This window comes from Halichoeres trimaculatus, unplaced genomic scaffold (assembly GCF_033239565.1).
Source record: "Halichoeres trimaculatus isolate MK-OKI-2021-1 unplaced genomic scaffold, fHalTri1.1 fHalTri1_scaffold_14, whole genome shotgun sequence".
NCBI lineage: Eukaryota > Metazoa > Chordata > Actinopteri > Labriformes > Labridae > Halichoeres > Halichoeres trimaculatus.
Genome location: NW_027437192.1, coordinates 14313407 through 14340419, shown reverse-complemented (window position 1 = coordinate 14340419; position 27013 = coordinate 14313407). Strand labels below are relative to the sequence as shown.

General features: G+C 41.0%; 1 protein-coding gene across 4 annotated transcripts in view; it reads right to left on the bottom strand.

Annotated features, from left to right (window-relative positions):
* Positions 1 to 27013, bottom strand: part of ripor2 (RHO family interacting cell polarization regulator 2) — an 85712-nt gene that overhangs the window by 46721 nt on the left and 11978 nt on the right. Inside the window, exon 1 of one of the 4 annotated variants that reach the window (XM_074687326.1) lies at positions 11270 to 11533. The exons of the other annotated variants lie outside the window; for them this stretch is intronic. The gene's annotated coding sequence lies outside the window, so the exon portion shown is untranslated. Of the gene's footprint in view, positions 1 to 11269; positions 11534 to 27013 lie in introns of those variants that run through there. 4 annotated transcript variants of the gene reach the window in all.

Genomic DNA, 27013 nt, shown 5'->3' with positions numbered 1-27013 from the left:
AAGACTACATTCTTTTCACTGATAGTTGCTTCTGTGATAGTACAAGCTCTGGGGGTTGTACGGCTCTGTGTGAATTGGGCGACCATGGGAAAGCAGCCAGCTATTGTCACAAATCATAACTGTGTCGTATCAACTGGGAAAGGGGCAGGACTTTGAGGTTTGGAGCAAAGGATCATCCAAGACTTGAAGAAAAAAAACACATCTCTATTTCCAAAGTGCTGACAAGGTTTTATTTATGGATATGAAATGTTAAGATGCAAAAATGACCCTCTCTGGATACAGAAAACAGAAATTTTGGCAACAATTAGGGATGATTCTTCCTTGAAAGCAGCCAAAGACTTATACTACGGCCTACATCAGTGATCCACCGCACTGAATATCTTCAGTCTCTGATTCTTCCTGATAATATTTTTCACATAGAGCCCTTAATGCTTACTCTCCCTCACTGACGGCGCATTACCCACTGTGGGTGCCATTTACAAACAGAAGTCACAGTGGATTTCTGTCCAAATGACCAAGCCATTACCATTACAGCACCAGTGAAATGACAATTTTCTGAGAGGTCCAAAAAGACAGAAAATAAAGAAACAGCAGAAAAAAAGGATGAAGAAAAGAAAGGACAGAAAATACATTTGTGCATGTTTCTAAAATGAGCTACAGAAGATGAATACTCAAGAGGGGACTATTATTCCTCCTTCTCGATCACTGTGGTTTCAGGGTTTAATATTTCAACTGAGTGAGGAGATGATCATGCAGTTTGCTGGCAAAGACTCAGCAGGGAGGACCCAACTGAAGAGCTGCAAGTCCATTAGGCCCAAGAGTCAAGTTTAATAACAGAAAACATCAAAGTTATACTCAAAAGTTGAAGCAATAAATGTTCGTTATTTCTGTTATAATGGTGAGCGTTGTTTCTCTGAGGGAAAATGAAGCAGCAGAGAAAAGAGACACAACGTGACAGGAGTGAGACAGTCAGAGAAAAACAACAAAATGAGGATGATTCACTGATGGAGAGAACAAACTGTCTCTATAAGGGTGCTGGATGCTTCAGATAATCTGATAAACACACTCTCATCGCTATCATCATCATGGTGCCGTTCTGAAAAGATATAACATGAACTCAATCACCTGGCTGCGTACAAATCCAGCCTCTCAACACGCACAGCTGTTCACAAACACTGTAAGCACACATCTGACCCGGCGATGTGTTTCTGCATGGATCACTGACATTTCCAAGTTGGTTTTTTATTTCAGTCGTGACAGGCAGGGGAGATGAGAGGCAGGGAGAGCAGGACGTGTACAAAAAAAAAAGGTCAAGAGCTATTCAGATATACACTCAGTGTTCCCAGCCAGCTGCAGCCTTGTGAACACATCACTGTCAAATATTAGTTATTTCTCTGATGTGTGAATGTAGGGATCTGCAATTAAGTAGAAGTGCTTTCAACATACAGTATGTGCAGCTGAATCACCTCAAGTGGGACTTGTCTTTTCAGGAGTCCTTATTTACAGTGTGATGATGTGCGTGATTCATCTGAGGTTTCAAAAAAATACTTGGCCCAAAAGTCTGTATAAATCCAGCATTCGGTGGCTTTTTCTCTTATTCTGGCTCTTTCTCCCCCATCCTCTGTTGGCGATATCTGTTCTTTCATAAAATGTAGGGAGTAGTGGAGGTTGAGCATACAGCCTAACCCACCAAAAGTGAGTTTTTCCCCAGTACAGGCTTCTCACCCTGGCTCTGTCCTCTTCTAACAGCGCTCCACTGGCACTTCTCTCTGTTTTCCTCCTTTCTTTTCTCTCCTCGCATGTGGGTATGAAAGGTGGTGAGAGCTGGCATGGAGGGAGGTAGTTTCAGGATGCTTACGCTAACTGTTGGGCCTCCATGAGGTGTTGTGGCCTAACACTGGTGAAGGAAGGTGACCTTGTTGAAAACTCAGCTCTTGTTGTCTATTGAGTACCACAGCAGACAACAGTGAAGGGTGCCCCCACCCTGGAAGTCAAGTTAATTTTATTTCCCATATAGCGTCAGATCACAGCAGAAGTGATTTGGATTTGCCTCTCTCATAAATCAGGTCTATACCTTGTTTTTTTATTTAATAGACTAAATAGCCTTATGTTATTAATCTAACTTACATCATCTAGGTCACATTTCTCCTTGTGCTCTATCGTGCACTGCGAAAGTTCTCCCACAATGCATTCACACACACACACAAACCCATGCGTGCATTTACACCATAGACTGTAAAAAAAAAAATGGACGGTCTCCACAAAAACTGCTCCCCCTGGTGGCTGGCTTTCCAGCCATTCCAGATGGGCTGTGGTCAAACTTTAAAAAATTAATACTCCTCGTAGAAATGTTTCTCACGTCCAATTGTTGTGGTGATTTGAAGATATCATTTGGCTGTCTTGTTTTCAAGTCCTCTTTTTTCTGAAAAATGTTGTTTTCATTAGTTATATGAGGTTAAAAATGATGCTTTACGTAACTTTTAACCATGATTGACAGCTGCCATTCTCGTATATTTTTTTCAGGGGTTGTAAAATATGTCAGGAGGTAGAGTCAGGAAGTGATAAGACTCTTGAAAGGAAAAAAAAATATTATTAATTTTGTCACCCAGCTCCACTCAGATTCTCCCAGGATCCCTCATCGTCTCTACTGCGCAGACTCTGGCTGCTAACTGCTACAATGGTGGCACCTGTGATGGGGGTATTTTGGCTTGAAAACCATACAATGATAAATGGCGGATCCACGCTGTCCACTTTATATACAGTCTATGATTTACACACAAAGACAAACTCATTCCGTATAGTGGACACAGAGCTGGGAAAACCACCACAAGAAACATCTCCCAACACTCTCCTGCTTTAGCCTACAAATATTCCAATCTGGTTGGCTGATTTTTTTTATCATTCATTCTCTAAGAGACTTGACTTGGTATGGAGTCTTGCTGCCTGGTAGATGCAAACTTTACCAAAGTCCTCCATCAGACAATTCTTAGTCATTCTTCTTCAAAAGAAATAATTGATCATCCATACTCAGGTGGACTGATCTTTTAAAGAACTCAGAGCTGACAACATCCACTGCTTTTCCATCTATTTAAATCTTGATTTATGATTGTTCCCAAAGCATAACCATCACTTGGGGCAGCTGTGACCTTTAAAGATATATTTCGTTGCAGGAAGAGGAGCTCAGTTCAAAGAGTCATCCGTCACGGAGTAGAAACGGCACTCCACAGCACAGCACCAAAGGGCGGTGTCACCCCCTCACCCTGCCAACCCCTCCCTCCCCTCTTCTTTTACTCCTCTGTCATCACACAGCTGTGTGTCACGGCCATCCCCGAAGCAGCTGGGTAATAGAAACAACCACTTCAGCTTGCCTCGCTAGAACTACACTCTGTGACAAAACAAAACCACTCACAGAGATAGAAGCAGTCTCCACTTGAAAAGCTGGAACTGAATGTGATCAATCAGCACAAAAAGTGAAGAAGACATTGAGGCAGGACAGAAATAACAGTCGACCAAGCAGGGATGGTGAAGGGAGGCTGAGAAAACACAACAGCAGCACTGATGGTTGCTGAAATATCCATCAAAACCTTGACAGCACAACTATCTGAAAACTGAGGCTGCTGGCACAGGATGTTGTTCTCATGCTGCCAAAAAAAAACAGACCTAAAACCTTCATGACACACAGACCTGGACCAATAGTGTCTCTTCCAGCTGCTGGACGCTGCACAGAGAGAAAAAACAAATACCAAAACAGAGAGATTATCAGATTAGGCCTGAAACGCTTATAGCGATCATAATGTCTCTGCAGCTCCCTGTGGTGTATGTGTGCCAGTATGACAAATATAATGTGTTGCAGATGACGCTGAGTGCAGAGCATGTGTCGTGTGGGGGCACGGCATGGTCACCCAGTTGGAGGAGAGGATTATTAGGGAACACCTCGACTACACTCACATACAACCACCACACACACACACACACATCAAGAATGCAGTGCTGATCTGCTCAGAGACTACAGGGGAGGGGTGAAACCGGGTTCAAACCCCCTCCATAAATTCCCCGTCTGTATCCAGGAAGAAAGTGGAGGTGGGGGGGTGGACAGATGGGATGGGACTGGTGTAAGGAGCAGAGCAGAATGGATGAAAGGAGGGGGGAAAGGGATGAGAAAAATGAAATAATAAAATATGGGAAACCCAAGGGTAGACCAGTAACCACTCTCTTTGATGACCCCTCCCCCACATACAGCGCTGGGCTCTCATTAGTCCATTAGTTACACATAATTGTTCCAGTTATCATTTTTCATACATCACTGCCTCTTACTCCTGCGGTCAGCACAGGAAGAAAAACACACTTACACACACACTAATGCATGCTAATGCCATGAGCGAGTAAGAGTGTTTTTAGTCTGCCAGAAGAGAAATGACAGCCTGTATTTTCCTTTTGTACAACAATGTGTCTGTGTAACAGTTCATGATTAAGAGAAGTCTACTCGAGCAACTGAAAAGCTCTTAAATCACTCAGGATGATCAGCAGGGATATGCTACAAGCTAATATTATTAACACTACTCTAAACCCAAGAGTTGAAAGAGAAAGCCAATAAAAAAACACTTTCAACACTGACTGTCACTCCTCAAGTGGAAAGGATGTATTTTGCATTGCTCAGTCCTTGCTAACTTTACCAAATGCACAGTAGGGATGGGTATAGTTGTTATTTTGTTTTGTTTTGTTTTGTTTTGTTTTGTTTTGTTTTGTTTTGTTTTGTTTTGTTTTGTTTTTTATTATGACAATTTTTTTACTTCTGTTTATGTTTACATATACTTTTTCATTTGTATATATAATTTTCTATCTTGTATTACGCTATTCTGCTCTTTACGTTATTTTGAATCTGAGGATCCCCTCAAAAAAGAGGTCACTTATCTCAAGGGGCTATTCCTCGTAATAAAGAAATGTTAAGTATAAATAACTAGTTCTTGTTAAGAATCATCAAAATCATTAGCATAGATTCTCTACATTATGCTGGAGTGGCCAGACCTTACATCCACATCTCATGACATGCCAATCACGCTCATCAGTCAGCAACAGAATTTCCAACACATGGGGGGGGGAATGGAAGCAATCAAAAACTTGGCTAACATCACAAAGTGCAAGTTGTGCAGTGCTGTAATATCATGCAAGGGTGGCAACACCACCAACATATCCAAAGATTTGTCGAAGCACAGCGTTACATACCGAGTGTAATGTCATATTTATTTACTTGTAAACTAAATGAAATGTTATTAACAGAAAATTTATAAAGCCCACATTCTGAATACAGAAAATTCACAGAGGGAATTGCTAAGGGAATCAACAAAGGCATTAAAAAGGATCTTATGAACTCCCATCCCTAATGCTAATGCTAAAGCTACAGGAGCTACAGTCACATATTCTCATCTCTGAAAACAGAGGTGCAGTACTAGTATTTGTTTGAACGCACTGTGGGACATAAAAACAAACTCTAAAGGAAATAGTTGAACTTTTTTGTGAGCAATTCCAAATTAGCAAGCTAGCTAGTTAACTAACTAGTACATTTGAGTTCTGCAAAACTTTATCTCTTACATTGTTGAAGCTGTGGACCTGTGCTGTTTGATCAAACAGTGTTCACAGTGGTTCGAAAAGGCTTTTGTGAAATCGTTGCAAGGCGCCGCCCTGTTGGCTATGGCTGCCTTTTGCAGCAGCTCTCTCTTCTTTCTCTGTTTCTTGTAATTTTTTCGTCTCTTTTCGTAATCTTTGTATTTGGTGTGGGTCATTACTTTGTATGGCTCATTTGTTGGTCATGGACACCAAACTTTTTGTGGCTTCAACAATATTTTTACTACTTTTTCTCCTGTGTTTTTCTGGAGATCCTACATGTAACCATGGCTGCATTGTTTACATGTGAACTCAGCTGTTAGCAGCCTGTAGCATGTCAATGCTAACTGGTGTAAGGCCTGATGTCTTCCCACAAGGTGAGGAGAAGGAGGTGAGGATGACGTGCTGGATCTCAGGTGTGAGCTAAGAAGTGACGACATGGACCTGTCCTTCCATCCATCGTTATTGTGAACGTAAGATCTATCTCCAATAAGATGGACGAGCTAGCTGTGCTAACCCAGCAACAGAGGGAATACCAGAAGGCAGAGTAGCATCATGCTATTCACAGACATGGCTAACGGAGCTAACATCAGACACCAACGCCACATTGGAAGAGCTTCACCTGCTGTGAGCAGACAGGATCCAAGAGACAGAGACTGAACAGACTACTGAAGAAGCTCAGTCCTGGACCCTGTGGAGGTGGAGGCTGGCTGAACTGGAGAATGATGGACAAGTTGTCATCATCTATTTTCTTATGGACCTTTTTGCACTTTCTATACACTTTCTTACTTTTGTTTTCTTGATTGCTGCTGTGACTTCAATTTCATTGTACTTGTTACAATGAAAATAAAGTTATATTCTATTCTATTCTAACATGCTAACTAGCCAGCTATTTTACTTGCAAGTGACTTACTTTGTACGCCTACGTTTTTGGAGCTAATGTGGAATACAGCTCTACCATGATGCTCTTCAATCTTTAGTTTAAGACATACAATGTGCAACACAGCTTGAAACATGTTACTAGCATACCTTGAGGCCTCCCTTTCTCCCTCCCATCCTCATTTCCATCTCATATCCCCTTCCCTAAGATTCCACAAACCCACCTCCACTCCTCATTCCTTTAAGCCAGTCACCCCTCCACTCCCAGCTCCTCCCTCCACATACCACTTAACCCGAGTGCAACAGCCACAGCCCACCTCCTCCACACCAGAAATTCCCCACACCCATAAAACACCTCCCACCCCTCTCTGAGGAAGGGGTGATTGTGGAGTAGAACATGCTGGGACTGGTGAGGAAAGCCAGACCATCATCATCTGAAGAGCAGATAACCTCTGACTCAGAGCAGACGAGATGGCATCATGTCACTAAACCACAATCTAAACAGAGGTTTGTAAACCATGAATCACTTTATCTAAACAGACTTCCTCCAACAACAAGAGGTGTGAAAAGTTATCAGCTAAATGTGCTTCTTAAAATAATACCAGGCACTGCGACAGACACATCAAGACAACCATCGTCTATATCTGCGAGCCGAATGACCCAATTTCTCCACAGGGAGCATAAAAGTTTCATCAAATAGAATAAACTCAACTTTTTGCCAGTTTTGAGTCGATTCAAAGAAGCCTGCCAGACGCAGACCAAGGGTCGAGTTGAATTTGGAAGTCTGGATCCTCAGAACTTAACAAGAGATTCAAGCTTATCCTTAAATATCATCTTTTTCATTTCACTTTCATGAAGAATGAGGATCAGTAAAAGTTCAGCCATCCCTCCCTGTCTCCATGGAGCGCTCTCTCCAGCTTACACGCCTTATGAAATAACTATCAGCTGTAAAAACTTTGAGGAGACACTCCTCTTGGAAGAATGCATGGTCTGAATTATCCCCCAAAAAGCCACACATGTGCTCACAGATGGAAAAACATATGTATGTGCAAGCGAGACACACACACAGCCACCCACGAGCTCACTCTGAGGCCTGAGACGCTGGAGTGAGAGTGATTGAGGGAAGGAAAAGGTCAAGTGCTCAGGGTGTGAGCCGCTTACACAACGCTCTGATAGGCTATAGTTCCTCTTCTGGTTTGATGATGATTGAGCAATTATAATCAACGTCTATTGAATTAGCTGAGCGAGACGGCCAGTTGAGCCACTGTAGATCAGGGAAAAAATGGCAATGAATTAATTAAATCAAAAGAAATCTCTAAAAAATGTGGACAATCAACCCATGGTTCCAATTCAGTGGTTGATAAAAAAATGGAAACACAACCAGGATGTCTGCGGTTTAAAAAGCTCAGATCCAAAACCAAGATTAGCCAACAGTCACAAGAAGACAGTGCCAGCCTGTTGTACATAAGGACGTTCCTATGGATTAGAGACATACAAAAAGTGTTTAAAGTTATCCTCAGGGGATCATGAGACTGTACCAAATTTCACCACAAAACAGTCAGCATTTAAGGAGATAGTTTAATACAGCAAACCATACTGAAGTCATAAGAAAAAGACAGGACATTTTTTATGGCTCATCATCTGGAGACCAGGAATACCTGTATGTAACTGCAGAGCAAGTCATCCAACGTGGTAAAATGTATCACTTCACACAGGAAAACTTAACTTTAAACAATTTCTTCACATAATATGACACTTAGGAATAGAAAACAGTTGACAGGTATAGGGATGCACTGATATGAAAATTTTGGTCAATACCAATATCCAATATTAATATTGCTGTTATGGCCGATAACGTATATTTACTGATATCAATATTGGTAAAAAAAAAAAAAAAAAAAAAAAAAAATCTCGACACAGATGATGTGTCAAGGTAGTTCAGAGAGAAAGAGTGGGGCGATCGTGAGAAAAGACGACCAAAAACAGGAGGAGAGACATAAAAAAAAGAGGGTCCACTCTTCTTAGGTAGTTTTGGTGTTTACATAGTCATAGAAAACAATATTTTCTGGGTCTTGAAAGATCCTTCAAAATGCTCTGAAAAATGGCAAGCAGCTAATGAGTAACTATCAGCCCATTTTTACATGTTGGCCAACACTGATAAGTTAAAAAAAATGATCAACATCGGCCAAGACCGATATATTGTACGTCCCTAGTAAGGAGCTACTGATTGACATGACCGAAAAGAGGAAGCTAGCATGGCATCAAAACTATGAAAACAACAGAGTAATGTGTCTGTGAAAAATAACTTGTAGCCAAAAACCCTCGACAGGCTCTGATGTTAGGGCAGAAACCACATGTACCGAGTCTACAGTCCTCTTCACACAAGTCCTTGGGACATGATTCAGTGCATCCCCTCTTCCCAAATTCCTGGTCTTTCCTACATGATGTCTAATCCAAAAGAGGCTAAAAAGACCCAATTATTGTCTAAAATAAACAAATTACTAATCTGATTAATCTATTTATCAGAATTATTCAGTATCATCAAGAAATTTGTGGTTATGAAGAAATATTTCATTCCCTAGTTCGGTGGCTTGTTAGTCGTATTAACTTTTTTTCAGATGGGGTAGTTCTCATCTACTCTATGACATTTAAACTTAAGTCAGCAGATCACTGTGAAAACTTCAGACAGGAGCCAGGATGATCAGCCGTTTAACAGAGTAATTGACCTTGGCAGAATTGGTGCAGAGGTGTTAGTGTTTGAAACTTTCAAAAATCTTTTTGGTTAAGATGCAAAACTGTCTCGGGTTTCTGCACCTTAAAAATGAGGATTTTAAGGGTTTTTTTTCCCCTAATATGAGTACTGTTCGCTTAGGGTTAAAATTTCTATTTTAGAAACTTTTAAGATGTGAGCTGGAAATGTTTGAATTATTTAATCAATGATGAGCTCAATTTGTAGTTGCAGCACTAAGTTAGTCATTCAGCCAAACTCCTCCTAACTCAGATTCAGCTGACAACAACATTACAGTATCATGTTTTAGTTGTTTTGAGGGGAAAACCCAACAAAGCAACAGAAGCGTCTGAATCTATTCCAAACCACACAGCTATGATTCCTTTAATGAGACTTTGGAGAGTAAGAGGAAATGAGTGGATGTGCATGAGCGTGTGTGTGTGTGTGTGTGTGTGTGTGTGTGTGTGTGTGTGTGTGTGTGTGTGTGTGTGTGTGTGGACTTGTCCCTGCATAAGTGAGACAGAGCAAGGGGGAAGAAAGCGGACTGAGGGCTGAGGGAGCAGATGCAGGGAATGAAAGGCCGGCTGGGGTAAAGTAGAGAGAAGGTGAGGGAGAACTGGTGTGTGTGTGTGTGTGTGTGTGTGTGTGTGTGTGTGTGTGTGTGTGTGTGTGTGTGTGTGTGTGTGTGTGTGTGTGTGTGTGTGTGTGTGTGAGAGAGAGAGAGAGAGACTCTGGGAACAGACGCTGCTCATGCATCCCTTCAGCCTGGTCTCGGCTTGGCACAAACACGCTACCCCCTTGTCTGCAGCCCCCTTCAAACAGCTTAACCAGGGCCCAAACTGGCTGGCAGGGAAGCAAAGCACTTCCACTTAACCATATCAAAGCACTGAAGGAGCATTTTAGCCTTGAAAAAAATGCCTTTTTCTTAAAAACAGCATGAGCAGCCTGGGGAAAGCTTAGCTGAAAGCTGCATGCTTATCCGGGCGAAAGATTTTCCTGTTGTTTTGATTTCATTTCCAAGTGTTCAGGGTTTATTTGGCTTAATAAATTCTTTCTTTTGATCAGCTTTGAGGACATGCAGCTGAGAACAGAAAGTCAGTTCTGCTGGCAGACTTTTATTAAGACAGGATTCAAAATATCAGAGAATTGACTCTCCTCTCTTGTGATTTAAAGCCTTGACAGCAGGAAGAAAAAGTGATTTGCAAACCATCTGGCAGGTAGAAAGCTGCAAACACTCTCCCGTCAGAACAGCCAAAGCTGCTCACTTTGCAAATAGAGTGCTTTTCTTCAGTGTTTATCTGCTGAGGTTCAGCTGGAGGACCCACTGTGGGTGGTATCAGTGTGCAGAAGATGACAAAAGCCTGATGCCCTTTGACCTCCATCCTCAACAAACCTGGAGGGGCATTTCTAAAATCACTGACCTGATTCTCTCACGTCTCACACACACATGACGAGCATGTGTCCTTTTAACACTCTCTTCCGACAGTAAAAGTACACCCACACACATAAACAGTGTCTGACAAGAGTTCACAATGCGTTTCTCCTCATTTAAACCTTCATCACGTGTCTGCAGGAAGCACAAAGACCTCAAGGCGTCACATTACTCAGACCACATCATCTGTCAAGTGGACACACTGACAAATACCACAAAACTGCAGAGGCTGTTGGTGGACATGACTTAAAGGTTAGCCAGATTTTGCTAAATCTCTTGTAAAAATGGAACAATTACTCAATATAAGTGACAACTTCTCCAGACAAGCATCACCAAAGCAGGGAAACCTATAGTTTGCTGAATGCGCTTGTAAACCCACCAGAAATTAAAGAGGAGATAAATCTATTTCAGATTAGGACTCTGTGTTGTTTGGGTTTATCCTCCACTGACATGCATCCTCGATGAGCTCTTATCGCTATGATCCACTAACCTACTGCCCCGGAGAACAAGCTTTGCCCCCGGCTTTGGTATAAATTTGGCGTATTTTTCTGAATGAACGCAACCCTGGAAATTAAATCATGTAAGTTCCCATCCTCGATGCCTTTCAACTTGACGATGCTTCAACTTACCTCTGCAAAACTTCACGAGTGGCTCCTCAGTGGCGTCTGTGCCCGTCTACCTGCGCCTCTCCATCCATGCGTAAAATCAATAAAAAAAGTGCGTTTTCGCCTCAAACGCAGGTGTCTAGTCGCGAATCACGATGCCAACCAATGAGAAATTTCTGTGATTCCAGCAAAAATCAAAACCAGCCGAGCGGATAAGCGACGGATTATTCTCTTTTCCTCCCCCGGTGAGAGTCGGTGCAGCGGCAGTGCAAACACTGAACCCCCTCACACACATTCCAGTTTGTGTTTGCAGCGCTCCTCCTGAACAACGGGCAACCAATCAGAGGCGGAGGATGTCACAAGGAAGGCGGGCTCACTTTGTTTGCTGCCCCCCGAGCTTGCTGGGTTGCGTGTGTGTACGTGTGTGTGCGTGTCGGGGGTTCACGTGCGTGTTGCACAGACGAGCACGCGCGTTTGGAAGCATGAATAAAGCCTGGGGTCTGCCCTGGGTCCTTTATCTATTCTCGTGTCTGGTGAAATGACATCAGTCTGGGCTTTCTCGATGGACGTGGACTTAAATTACACATTTTTATTTAGGTTTCATGACATAAAAAATTTAATAACCCATTAGAGGCTAAATGTGTATTTTACTCCGTATAAATACTTAATAACCAATAAATTTGTGCAGTTATTTGCCCTAAAGTTCCAGTTTTAATCGGTCTCAGTTTCTGAGGGGTCATGTGTTTGGGGTTTAGGTGTATGACATCTTGATTAAAAGTGATGCTAACAAAGGCCTCATATTTGTACTAAACTTAAAGCTTGAATACACACACACACACACACACACACACACACACACACACACACACACACACCACAAGCCTCCATGTGCAGTCTGATATATGAAGTGTGATTGCAGGGGCATGTCCAGAAAGGGGGTCTGGGGTGGCCCTGGCCCCAGTGAAATTTGATTGGCCTCCCCATAAATTGTTATCACCTATTTTCCTTGTCAGGGGTGGGACTTTGGTAAAATGAACTGCTTTAATTAGGTACACCATAAAATATCAGTATGAATATATCAAAATAATAGAAAAAACATGAAAATGAGAATGAGAACATTTCACCAGGTCGATGCTCAGTCCATCCCCTCTCTGTCATTATGGCAAAAGGGTAGGCTAAATATGGAAATTTTAGAAAGTGGAGGCATGAGGGAGATGAACAGTATTTGTTCCTTAGTTTAAAAAAAAGAGAGAGAGAGAGAGATATTTAGGGGTGTACTGATCCACCTTTTAAGTCCTGATACCAAAACTGATTGACCAATAACAATACAAATAAAATAAAATAAAATTATACAAGTAAAATAAGAATTATAAGAACAAATTTAATTTGATTTAAATTAAAAATAAGAATAAAAAAAATCCTGTGCTGGTGCACATGCACATATGTGGGAAAAGTTGGTGTAGAGCCCTGATACCTGATACCAGGACTGGTGCATCTCTGGATATATCTAATGAAATTGTCATGATTGGTGTGTAAACCTATAGTTCAAAACTTTAAGGCCCTTAAAACTCTTGATAAATGAGAATTAGCATACTTTAATAAATTAAGCTGTTCTTTCTCTGCTCTTTTGTCACACTGCTCCAGCCTGCAGGGTGAATCTACGTCTCAGCACCAGATTTATCCAGTTGTCACCTTCTGAACTGTCTCTCACATTTCTCTGCCCTTGTACTCTGGACAGCAGCAGAGCCATTTTTGGGAGGGAGAGCTGATACTTCCTCAGTCCTCTGGGTTTAAATTTAGAACTTTGATGTTCACTTTTTTAGGTGCTGGAGCTTCTCTATAGCTGTGTGTTACAGTACAACCAGTCTTATGGTGCAGCATTTCACCAGCACATGAAACAAGTTTTATTTGTCCCTGTAAATGTATTGACAGGTTGGGAAAATGATGCTGTGATAACCTGTAGTTACATGGCTGTAACACCAAGGGCTGCCTTCCCACTACACTCGCCTTGAGTGGCTTTGAGCTTTACAATGATTGCTTTTCCCCGGACAGAAAGCGAAGCACTATTAAATTACGTGGAACAGAACCATGAAAAAGACAAACACCTCCATCTTGAAAAGACACAGCAGCATGAAACACTCACACAGGTGATGGAGAGAATACATTTTGATGGGACGAGTTGGTTTAATGTAGAGTGACTCGTCTTGAAGTGCCTCTGCCGTCATAATTGGCCTCCATAAGTGGATATGCTGTTCCACTGAGTCCATACAAATCCAATTCAACTCGCCCTTCCAAGAAGCAAAGGGGGCAGAAAATGGCTTGTCCCTTTTAATCCATCAGTTTGGTTTAAGAAGAGGAAGGGATTTCATAATGACTCACTGATATGATTCATCTTAAAGGAGATGTTCATAGATTTTTCTTGGTGCTGTTCTTCTGAGAAGTGTGGGTACAAATGGAAAGACTTTGAGAGAGATCATCTCTTCTATCAGGTGCTGAAGTTGGATTCTGTGACTTATCCTTATCCATGCAAACCTAAAACAGCAGCAAGAAAGCTACTAATTAACAGTAATTTGTCATAATTAAAGAGGGGAGACAGAAAGAGAACACACAGAATGATCAACAGATTCAGAGCAGGAGGCTGACATGCAGGAAGAGCAATGAGAAGGTAAGAGGAATAAATATGCACGAAAGACTGGACGGATATTTGGACAGGACAATTAATTTTTTTTGAAGGTTGCCTGGCACGCTCAAGCATGGTGAACCCAGGAAGTGACTCAGACCCTCGCTGTCTTCTAATTTAGTTTGGTGCAACTTAAAGGTAGAGTCAGGATTCAAATGTCAACTTTTACAGGAATTATCCTGCTCAAATGCCACTTCCGGGCCTCTGTACATGTGTGTCAGTGTCTGCCTTGAGCCCCTTCCTTTGCCTGGTTATATCAGGCCTTTTCTGGACGAATCACAGCCCAGTGCCCAGTGCTTTGCGTGTTGATTAGCGGGTGGAAGAAGCTATCCTGAACGGCTACAATAGAGGACGTAGCTAGGAGAAAGAAAAACACAACCAAAGTGAAACGAAACGCCAAACAGATAAAGCTTTTCACTAAATGAGGGTGAAGCTCAAATTTCACTTGCTTCCGGACACTTGGAGAGCAGCCCAGTACAAAGAGCGACATGAGTTGGCTTTCTGCTAACCAGGTTTGTGTCAGATAACCCAGTGATTAGCTTGTGCACACATGCCAAGTCAGGTGCACGGCTCTTGAGTCTCTCCCATGTAGAAACGCAATGCTGCAGGTGGTTGCTGGACTAGTGAATGTCTTCACATAGCTACAGTTGGAGGCTGTGGGTGTGTGCTGCAGCTGGCACTGAGCCAAGGAGGAGGAGCCCAGTTTGATTTGTGTTTACTAACAGGTGATAAAAATTCCTGCAGACCCTACTTTTGAGCAAGATTCATTTTGTAAATGAATGCACAACAGAGGGATGACGGAATGACTATTTCTGTGTCTAAGCTAAGCTAACTAGCTTTGTATTGAGAAAGAAATACATTTAAGTGGAGCTTATCCTCTCCTCTCACTTTAAGATGAAGTAAAAACCTCTTTCATATTGTATCAGAGTAATCCCTCAAATCACAGTGACACTGCCACACAAATTTAGGCACACACCTCAAACAAAGTGAACTCAACCTGTCCTTTTCTGACTGTGTCTTTTTCTCCCTGTGACTCTGACTGGTCTGCTCTCAAAACTTCACCGACCACTTATACTTGAATTGGAAACGTCAAAAAAAAATCACCTCCTGAAAAGTATGAATCTACTTTCCTCCCACTTTGTTCTGCACATTTGACCGTGACAGGCAGGAAAAAAAAACACACATTCAAGCATCTCAGCAGGACTTTCATAAGCCCCCGAGCTAGTGCTAACATACACATATGCACAGAAACACACTCATACACACCCCTCTTCTTCTCCGACTCTCAGCTGCTGAACAGCTCAGCCTGTAATTACAGCTGTCATCAACAGCCCCTGACTAGCAGCTATATTTACTGAAGAAGCAGTGCACTGAAACACATACACAGGAAGCACCATACACACTTACAGTTAAAGCCACACACACACACACACTCACACACACACACACACACACACACACACACACACACACACACACACACACACACACACACACACACACACACACACACACACACATTACTACTTGGATACATAACAATTTATTTATAGCTGCTGCCAATCAAATCAAAGCAACAGGTAATTTGACGTTTAATCTGCACCACTGGCTCTAATCTCCTGAAGAATTTCCCCCGGAAGTATAAATTAAAACGCGGCTTATTCACAGTGTCTGGAGCAAAACACAACACAAAACAGAGCCAACACTGAAACTTTATGGTCTGTTGCAGTGTGATCTGTTGTTAAATCCAGTAATGTGCGGATAAAGTCAGATAATCATAAATCACAGAATGAAAGACACACAAGTCTTTGTCTCATTCAGTAAACATTTAAAGTACAAAAAACAATAATGAGTGTAGAATATTTTTTTTTCTCATAAGGATCTTATGGAAAACCATTTCCACCAGTTAAAAGAAAAAAAAACCTTCACATTGAGATATATATTTTTGCCCATATTAAGCCATAAGTATGAGATAATTAATTGAAATTATTAAATAATAAAGTCAAAATTATGAGATTCATGTGCTCCAGCTGATGTAGTTTCTGCATCACCTCAATTGCCCAGCAATGTAAATCAAATACAATGAGGTAACTAAATCCACCAAATGAACAGATAGATGAATGTTTACATTATTGGTTTAACAACATTTAAAGTATGTCTCAATGCTCACAATCCATCATATGAAAGCTACTGCTTTGTCTTTAAAAAGGTTTCTTCCTTTCTACTATCTCATAACTTTGCGTTTTTATCTCATAATTATGAACGGCAAAAGTCTTCGCACATCCACTCCCCGGTCAGGTGTGTTGGACAAAGACAATAAAGTCTGAATAGATAGAAGAAGGTCGCACACTGGCCAACTTCCACAAAAAACTTTGTTACATAACAATAAAGAGAACTTTCTTCTGTTTATTTCATAACTCTGAGTTTTCATCCCATAGTTTTGACTTTTTATCTCATTATTTGACTTAATATGAGCAAAAAACCTTTGACAAAGCCAAGTTTTATTTATTTATTTATTTATTTATTTTAACAGGCAGAAATGGGCTTACAGGATCTCATGCAAAGAAATACAGTTGAGGAATATTCAACAGTTCATCTTGACAAATTGCCACCACCCATCATTATTAAAAAAATTCCTCTTCATCAACTCAAATTGAAAGATTTAACTAAATTTGCTTTATAAAAACAGTTTACTTCTTAAGTGCCTCCTTCATTGCTCATGTGGTCCAACTCCCTCATCTACAAACAGTGTCTCCTGATTCTAGTCACTCCAAAATGTTCTTTCATTTTAGCGTCTGGAAACTTTTTTTTTAACTGTTTTGTTGCTTTCTTTCTTTCAGAGACCCTATGACGAGAAGTTACAGCACAACACTGAAATGATAGACAGGAAGCCAGAAAGGACTCCACACAGCCTGTAAGAATGTAAGCCGTGTCCTCTGAATGAATAGCATGCAGCGTGGTTGGTTAGCATTACACAACTCTGTGCTCCTACTGAATGTAATGATGTTGTTTGACTCAAAGAACTGCAATAATCTGAGACAGCAACCTTAACCTTAACACCTTGTCTGATCTTTTGTACGACCAGAGACAGAAACATGACATTGTGTTTGAATAAAGAGAAAAGTTCTTTGTGTCCAGTTTTATCTCTGTTCACACACAGATGGTATAACCGTCTTCACTGACCTCCCAGCAGAGCCATTCCCCTCCTCCTGTAGCAACTGCTGTTGGTCACAGCCATCGATCTCTTGCTCCGCAAGTACCGCGGCATTGAAACCCTGTCTGTGGCTCTCTTTACATCCACTTCTTTGTTTTGTTCAGATCAGCGTCTGTTCTGTACATTCAGTATCTTTCTTATAAATCCTTTTGTGCACCTTCTTCTTTTCCAACTATGTTCCAAGTCTCTGCCTGACAAATGTCTGACAGCTACACCACGATGAGTCAGAAAGGCCACATGACAAGAGGGCAGGAAGGTCAAGGCGAAAGGATGTACAGGCACAGCTGATGGTGTGTCAGAGTGAGAGTGTGTGGCATGGAAATGTCAGAGGAGAAGGCTGAGAGCTTCTCTGGTTACTAGCTCAGTTTAAGTCGACTCATTGTTTGACGACTTATAAACCAAAATCTAGATTAAACTGCGTTTTTTTTTATCTCACTTTCAATTTCCTGCCAGGTTACAAACTAACACCATACATTTCTCTGGGGTTGCTTTGATGATACCTGAAACTGCTTAACCTCTGTTCAAAGCTTAACATTAGTCATGGTGTCTCCACAGAGGTGAGGCATACAGCGCTGTGGCTCCTTTAGTCTTTAATGACAGGTTGCTTTTTACAGGTAGACTCACTCCCCCCAGGCTCAGAGAGACATCACTGACAGACAGCAGACTGCAGGTGTGTGCCAGCAATGTCAGCTCACCTGCCGTCATGTACGATGACCTCATGAAGCAAAGATATGTGATAGGGGATGTGGTTTCTCTCATTTCCTTCCTCTGCAACTGTTTATTTAAATAAGCAGGAATCTTTTCTCTTCTGGATTCATTTGGGCTGAAAGCAGGTACAGAGGAGGTGAGCGTTAAAACAAGTTCACTTCTTAGAAATGTATCACTTGTAAAACAGTTGTCTAGAGCAGCCATCCAACAAGAAGCTAAACTTCAACTCCAAAAGTGAACCAGGTTACACTTCTACGAAGACTCACGGGTGGTCCAGCAAGGGTTCATGTTTTAAACTGGATTACCTCATTGTTAGCGAGGATCCAAACCACTGAGTGTAAACCTGGCACACCCAGAGCTGCCCACAGCTCTGACTGCCATGGTACCACACAGGAACTGTAGAAGAAAGGTCAGCAGTGTGATGAATCTGAAGAAGAAACTCCACATGTTACCACGCTAAAGAGAGGGTGCACTTCAAGTTAAAACATTTCTGCAAATAAAGAAAGATTTCTCCTCTTGCGTCATCTGGCTTTCTGGATGTTGCACCATTACACAACACACCTGAAGTCCCAAATCTTTGCGGAAATGTTTTTCTCTTGTCAAGCCTTTCATTTTTTTTCCTCCTCTCTCTGCCTCTAACTGCAGATAATAATAATAGTTTGAGTGTTTTGGCAAAAGTAGGTCAGTTGAGCCAACTGTCAGAAGCAGGAAGAGGGTGATGCAGAGCAGTAATATTCCAGCTACAGTAGGTCCCCTCAGGTCAGAGCAACACCCAGCAGACACAGCGGCCACTGATGCACAAACTACAGTGTTGCAATGATCATTGTTGAGTCGCTGCTGACAGAAACGACATCTGTGTCCAGACAGTGGAGCTGTGTGCGTGGGAGGACTGTCACTGTGTGGTGACTGAGGAGAGATGAAAGGCAGCTCTTGTATGTGTATATGGTTGCAGAGGAGTTGGTCATGTGTGTGCGTGTGTGTGCATGTGTGTAAGATTTCCAGTAGGGCAAGTAGATCAAGTCAGCTTTGGATCATTCCCTGACCTCCAGCAGTGGCCTCTTTGGCTCCAAACTGGCCTGTCATGACTGTCACTGCAGCTCTGAAATCAGACATTTCACGTGGTCACTCGTAAAATGATTTGATCCCACAGACACACCAAGCTTGAGGAAGAGGGAGTTACTCCTAATTCATTTTATCAATGGCATGGTACAGACTACAAGTAGAACAAGTAGAGTTTCACAACACAAGAGTGTGCATGTTGAAAAATGACTACAGAGATACGAGCTGAAGTCCACATTTGATCTTGAAGGCATCATTAAGGCAACAAAGATACAGCAGTATAACTTAGGGGTGGGAGGAAAAGACTGATGTATTTAAGTATCATGATTTTTTGTCAGATTTTGAATTGATTTAAAAGAAAAAAACATTTATTGTTATTAATTTAGATTATTATTATTATTATTATTATTATTATTATTATTATTATTATTATTATTATTATTATTACTACTATTATTATTATTATTATTATTACTACTATTATTATTATTGTTATTATTGTTATTATTATCGTTATTATTGTTGTTATTATTATTATTATTATTATTATTATTATTATTATTATTATTATTATTATTATAATACTATTAATTTATTTTTTCAAAATTTATATCCTTCATTTATTCTTTATTTATAAGCTGGGTTGAAAAAAAATTGAGATATCAGATCCCCTGAATAAATCTTGAAAACTGACTCACATGTGATGTACATTATTTTGGAAAATATGCCTCCTGATAAAGTCTGCAGACATCATTATCTCTCAACGTTTTCACATGGTCTGGTTTTAAAAAAGCAAACTAAAAATTACAAAAATCTGAAATACTGAAGAATCACAATTTATAGCAAATTGGCACCCCAAAAATCGTGAAAGAATCCAATTGGGAGAAAAGCATATTGTCCCAACCCAAGTATCAAGTCTAGAAAAGACCGTTTTCTGTCTTAATACTGAGTCTAAAGTATGTTTTCATGTCAAAGTATGAAATTGTTTCATTATATGATTGTTCTTGTTGAGAGTTTTAAAGTTGAAAAGTTTGGCTCAGATCAGCCTCAGGGTGTCTTTGAATTAATACAGTGTCTAGTTTCTGGATGTCTCTTACATATTGACTAACTGGAGTCTCTGACCTGTTACTTGCCCTCAGAATTGTGTAACCCATGAGGCAGAAATGCTCAACTACACTAAACTTTTCTGTATTGATTCTTATCTGGGCTGAGCTTCACTGGCTTGAATAAAGGTTAAGTTTGTGAAGTTTAACAAACTTTTAGTTTCATTTAGCATCTTACACTTGTTCACAGTAAGTACAAAAGTTTAAAAAGTTTCCAGAAAATATTTTTGGTTTTGCCTAGGAGCTGCTTCTAAATTGAAGCTAACTGGAATAATGATGGAGTGATGTTCAGTATCAGTTTAATGCAAATTCCACGTCTCCCTGATTATTATATATTATATAATTGCTGTAGGCAGTCAAACAAAATATCCCTCAAAGCTTTCCTATGAGTGGATCAGTACTCTACTCAGTGGGACTCTGAGCCTCATCGATCATTATGTCGACTGATACGAGGATACAGTTTCACTGGGTTAACCACACGCGGCAAGTCCAGACAGGAGGGTGAGAGAGAGGAATGGATTTGTGAAATCTGACCTGATTTCTCATCTTGCATTCTTCTCCATGAGCCCTGTATATCATATTAATGCCCTGTCTGAATGCGTGTAATGTGTGTGAGGTGGGGGTGGTTCTTGGTTTGACCCCCAGGACAACAGCTGAAAGCCTGTACTGTAAAAGTGAGATAGATTACATGTCATGAAAGAGATAATATAATGAGAGCCACTCAGCGCTCGTATCATATGAGTGGTGATTTGATAATAGCGTAATTATGATGCCATAAGATTCAATTCTGATGTGGTTATATCGCTTTATTGTTCAAACTGCTTACCTTGAAATAAAATCAATTTTACAATATGTGCTCTGTGTATCAGTGGGATCAGATTTCAAGATCAGGCTAACCACTAGCATTAGCAAAGTGCTTTGTCCCCTAGCTTCTCTGTATGGAAATTTTTCCGTGATAAAGCAGCTCTTCTAAAACAGGATGTTAAAAAAGCAGCACGAAAAGAATTACAAATGTGATGCTGCAGGAGAATTTCAAAAATGAAAGATACGTTTTTTCGGACCTAGCGTGATGTAAAGTTTGCTATTGTGACCTTCTGGCTAACAAGCCAAGGTGTGTGTTATCGAGCAGATTTTTGCTTCTGTTTTTTTTTTTTTTTTTTTTTCATTTTTTGAGTAATCTTATAATGTGTAACATTACCACATTTAACTAATTATAAGTAACCTCTGTAGGCTCCTTAATGTTTGATTAATGCCTCTATTCCTTCAAACTATGAAGAAACATTGGCTGATGTTAGCTGATAACTATAACTTACAACTTAGTTTGACTCTTAACAGTTTCTTATGTGTCAGAGAAGATAGAGACCAGGCTGGTTACCAACAGTATGAGAATTCCAAGTTCTGCAATTCTACGATTTCATTTAGCAGACACTTTTGTCCAAAGCAACGTAACAAGCAAGAATTTAGACTAGAGGAAAACCTGTCAAAGTAAGACAAAGTGCTTCACACTTGCCACAACTAACCATAACATATAATTCAGGGCCAACAATATTGTTCAGCATTCAACATCATTCAATATTCAGTGATGAATATTCAGAGGAGAAGAGTCTGGCTAGAGATTTAGAGCCGCGCTGGGCTGGGAGCACCAGGCGTCTTTTACAAGCAGAGCACAGCAGGTGAGAGGGAGTGTGGACCTGGATGAGGGACTCCAGTTAGGCAGCAGCTGTTCTTATCACAGTTTTAAGAGCCAGAAAAAGAGCTCTGAATTTAATTTCAGCTGCCACTAGAAGCCAGTGAAGAGAGATCAACGGTGGGGTAATATGCTGTTTTGTGCTGGTTAAAGACCAGACGTGGTGTTGCATTCTGGATCATCTGCAGAGGTTTAATTGTACATGCAGGGAGGCCTGCTAGGGGAGAGTTGAATTTGTCGATGTGTGTGATAAACCACAAGGGTACGTCCAGAAGCTGTGTGGCTTAATGCATTTAAGAATCGAAACATAAACAGCTCTGAGATTTCAAACTCTATGTTCTGTACATTTTTATTAAAGACTGACTGCTAATGTCAAGCCTGCTAACATGAAGATCACCCTGACAAACTAACCAACAAAGGTGGATGCAACAGGGGTTTTTGCTTCTTTTTACAGACTTAAACATGTTTTAATAATCCATTTACTGAAATTTGATGTCACATAATCTAATCCAGTGTAATGGGCAAATATGAGTCTCTAAGTTCTTGTTTCCTAGATTGCCACAGGTGTGCTGTCCAAGAAAAGCTCCTGTACTGTGGAAATTAGACTCACGTTTGAAGTATTTTAAATGAACCTGCATGTCCTGTCATGTCCTTTTCTGGCCTATTTGATTCCTCCTTAGAACTCGGGTGTTGTTTTGCAGAGAACATTAAAGACGAGCCCTCAGGCAAAGTCTGGAGCAAAGACTTGAGGAGCACAGGTGAAAACACAACATTAAAAGCTTAAACCCTCTTTAGCTGAAGTTGTCACCTCACACCTTAACATACACCCACACATCCCTGAAGGATTTGTTTACGATCTCTAAATCTGTTGTGGGTGTAGCCTGAATGGAAATCTCTTATAAAATCTCATTGATTGACATGTCATTGTGCTAAAAATGGGTTTCAGAAACCCAAAGTTTAAAAGGAAAAAACAGACAGACAATAGCTGTCGAGCCCAGCAATTAGTGGTTTTGTCTTGTAATTGGTAGTCAGGGGTGGAGCGGAAAACACATCCCATTTCACAACAGGAACATTGCAAAACAACCCAGCATCAGAATAGATAAACATTTCCAAAAGTGACTCTAAAGTCTGATCCACACGTGGGTTAAATGAGCAGCGACATCTAGCATATTCAAAAGGCTTTACAGGCTGAATTAGGAAGAGTTATTTCCTGTGTGCTTCTCTGGGGTAAATTTAATTAAGGGTGCTCCAAGACCTCCTTTACCCCAAGCTCCTTATTCTGAACTGAAAGCAGCTCTGTGATGTTTCCTGACCTGACCCAGTTAGACAAACACAGGTTTATTTAGACACCAAACACCATCTCTTCATTCCAATAAAGGCACCATCGATCTTCCACTTTACTTTATTTTTTCAGCCATTAAGACTGTAATATCGAGGCCTTCCTTCAGGACACTCTTCACACTTGTGCCTTTCTTTTGCACACTGTGTGCTCCTCTGGCACCGACCACGTGAGCAGACTAGCAGAGCAAAGTCAGGCCCTTTAAATTACTTAAAAGGAGGAAGCAGGAGTTAAAAAGCCATTTGGTTTATTTTGGTCTCAATGAAGCTGCTGTGCCCTTTTACTAAAGTCTGTTTCAATGGTTTGAACCATTTTCTTCTGAGGAAAACTGAAAGAAAAGGGGCTTGTACATTCATGGTTTAATGTTGTGAGAAGAGCTGTGTTAGTCCTTTATTTTCTGAAAGAGCTGAATGGAACTGATAAGGTCAGGTGGGTGGCTGTGCAGAGGTGACTTTCGCAAGGGCTCATGGGTAATCATAGAGGGCAAGCTGAGACTTTAGAGTATCATTGTGTTGTGCGCGAGCATCAAAGCTTTAAAGTTGTGCATACTTGAAGCTTGTTGGGACAACTCTATGACCTCTGAGTTTGTGAAAACCTTCCAAGAAATAAATAACTCCATAAATTGATCCCCGCTAGTCAAATAAAGAACAAAGCTGCTTTCATAAGATCTGGAAAATCAATCCAAAGTTCTCATTTCACTCAGGCAAGAGATTAAAATCAAGAGGGTCAAACTTACAATGACAAAAAAAAAGTGGAAAAGCTGTTTTCTCACTTAGTTTTACAAGTGGAGTGTCACATACAAAGATTTTGTATGAGTTCGTCTGAGATTTGTGCCTCTAGACTATGCCACCAATTCCATTTCATTTCACCAAGTCTTAGCTGCTTTTGGCCGACCAGCCATGACTACCTTTGGGCCAGGAAAAAAAGGAAACTGACAATTTTATGCAGATGACCCTGAAGTATTTATTGAAACAAGAAATGAATTTTGTGCTTGTTGTATTTTTCACTGCTAGTTTTAATAGATGCAGATTTTTTGCGAGGTTGCCTTAAAGAAATGTGACATTCCTAATCATACTCCTGAACCAGAAACGGAGTCTGCATGACTGTTTCTCAAATTGGCCAAGACAGCTGTCACTCAAGTCATGACATGAGTTTTGTACGATTGGCAGCCATTCAGGGATCAGGATGGTTTGGTATGGTTTGGCACGGTTTGGTACACTTAAGCTCGATTGGCGTGTAAGTCGGATGCCGAAAGCTGCATCTGTTAAATAACAGCGTGATGTCATAGCAGCACGACACAGTGTGCCCAGCTTATAGATGCAACGAAGAAGAAAACATTAAACAAAGAGCAGCGATGGAGGACATACAGCAGCTTTTTTTCTTTGTGATTGGCATGTGGCTCTTTGTTTCAAAGCGCAACAAAGCTTTGTTTCAGAGAAGGCTGTGTGCTGCGAGAAGAAACACAGCCAAAAAAACAAGGTGACTTTGGGAAATGATGCTAAAGAGGTCTGATGTACGCAGAAGGGTAAGCTATACTTTAATTTCTTGTGTAACAATGTATTTCCTCTCAAGTGTTTCTACTAGTGTTCTGCCTGAAGCGTTAACAAAACAACACGAAACAACCTATCTACGTTTTTGATCACTGTTATAACTAGCATTGCCGTTTTGGAGCGATAGGTACCCTTAAAAGTATTGTTACTCCTTAACTCGTACAGGTGTCTTTATTTTTCGTCGGTCCTGAGCCGTAAATTGCATCCATGAGGTCGAACCACCTCCAGTTCTTCCTCTGCATGCCACTCCGACTGATGTGGTCTTTCATTTGGCAGTATTCAGCACAGAGTTTCTTGCATTTTGACCAGCACTGATCTGGAGTCCTCAGGTACCCCTCAGCAGCCATTCGCTCGGACACCAGTCGAAATACCTTCTCCTTCCGCACAACCCCGTCCAACTTCCTCTGCACGGCCTCCTCGCCGATGATGCCGAGGAAGGTCTGGACCTCTGGGGTCGCCTATGGCACGTTGATTCGTCCAGTCATCGTCCAAAGTAAGGTGATTTTCTAGCGAAGTCCTTCTGAGCTTTAGACATGGCAGGGATTTGTGTCTTTCTTTATTGTCACACGGGAAGTGACGATTCTACTGACCAATCAACCATCTGTAGTTCTGTAGCTCCGCCTTTCGAGAGCAGATCGGTTTAGTCTGGCACCCATACGGAAGGGTCCCAAAAAAGTAGACTGGCTTGTCTCGGTTTTTGGGGATCTGTCCTGTGATAAGTCAGTGGGAAAGCATGCAGTACCAAGACGAACCGAACCGGACTGCTTGGTGGAAATGCAGATTTAATTACACTATGAGGGAAAAATTGAGAGATAACTGTCAGACCTCACTTTAACTATGCTTAAATAGTTGAATGATAATGTTTCTGCATGTTTGTATTCTCTACCTATTGCTTCCTGAAACCTGACAATGTATGTGGGAACAACATTTCTCAATCCACAGTGTGAACTTCCGTTGGCATGTATCCTGCGTTGATGACTTGAAAATGGCAATCCTCCTTCAAGCCTTCATTTGGCTTTCCAGTGAAAGAACAGCCACAACTGAGCCAGGGATAGAGCTAAAACTCATTGTTACCACAGAGCAAAGCTACATAAGTGATGCTTTTTGCTAATTCATACATCCTAAAGTGGACTCACTGAGAGGCAGAGAGAGTAAGAGAGGCAGAAAAGAGGAGGGAGAAAGTGAGCTTGTGGCTGTGTATCTGCTCTGTGAAGGCACTTTGTCATTTATGCTTCTGGGCTAAAAGTAGTGCTCCTTTAGTCATAATTTAGCATCACAAGAATAACAAGCAACAGTAACCATGTCGGATACAACCTATTGTCCATGGGAGCGTAAAAATAACAGCAAAGACATCTGATACACTGGCCTCTTCTTACATAACCACAGAGTCAGAGCTGCTCTGCTGTCTCGTCTCTATCTTTCAAAAGATGATTTAGTAAGTGTATTTTACAGCGAGACACACACATACACAAACATACACACACCAAACATTGTTGCACAAACTGTAAGGTCCTGTTAAGGTCGTCTGTTCTTGTGGCCCAGTGTCTACCCGCGATGTGAGGTCATGTCTGGGGTAAAGTAGGGAGTCAGGTGATGTAAAAGGATGAAACAAGGAACTACTATAGACTGGATGAAACACTAGCATTGCCTCTTTAACGTTTCACACTTGGATACTGATCATTGAACGTGCCTGTACCACAACAGGTGTAAGTGTAGCTTTGTGGCCTGCCTGAACCAAAACAATGCATAATATAGAATGTAACTCAACGTAGTAAACCATCTTCTCTTAATCAAAACTGTGATCTGTCCCTGAATCACATCATGGGGCTTTTTTTAAACCTGTTTCACATTAACCACAATTATACTATGCTTTTATAAGTGCTTCGTACTGTTTTTTTTAAATTTTTAAATAGTCACACACAATGCTTTAATAAAAAATAAAATAAAAAATTTCACATGTCAAGTTTTGAAAGAAAAGATAATATATTTTATTGTTTTGGAGGAAGGATGCGTTGTGACATTAGACTGGCTCTTGCACTATTTAGCCATGATAGCAGTGTATCTCTGAATATGTCAAATTCTTTATCACCCATGTATCATGCAGGCCACCTGGATTTTATATTTTATTTTGGCCTTAACAAAGTCAGAGATCATCCTCAAGAAGCCCATTTTTTCTTCTTTCAGGAACCCAAGGGTCTGCAGGAATTTTCGTGGCCTGTTAGTAAATACAAACTGGGCTCCTCCTCCTTTGCCCAGTGCCAGCAGCAGCTCTGACCGTGACTACATGAACATGTTCACATTTGCCTAGCAACCATCTGCAGCATCGTGTTTCTACGTGCGAGAGACTTGAGAGCCGTGAAACTGACTTGGCATGTTAGCACAAGCTAATCACTGGGTAATTTGACATATACCTGGTCAGCAGAGAGCC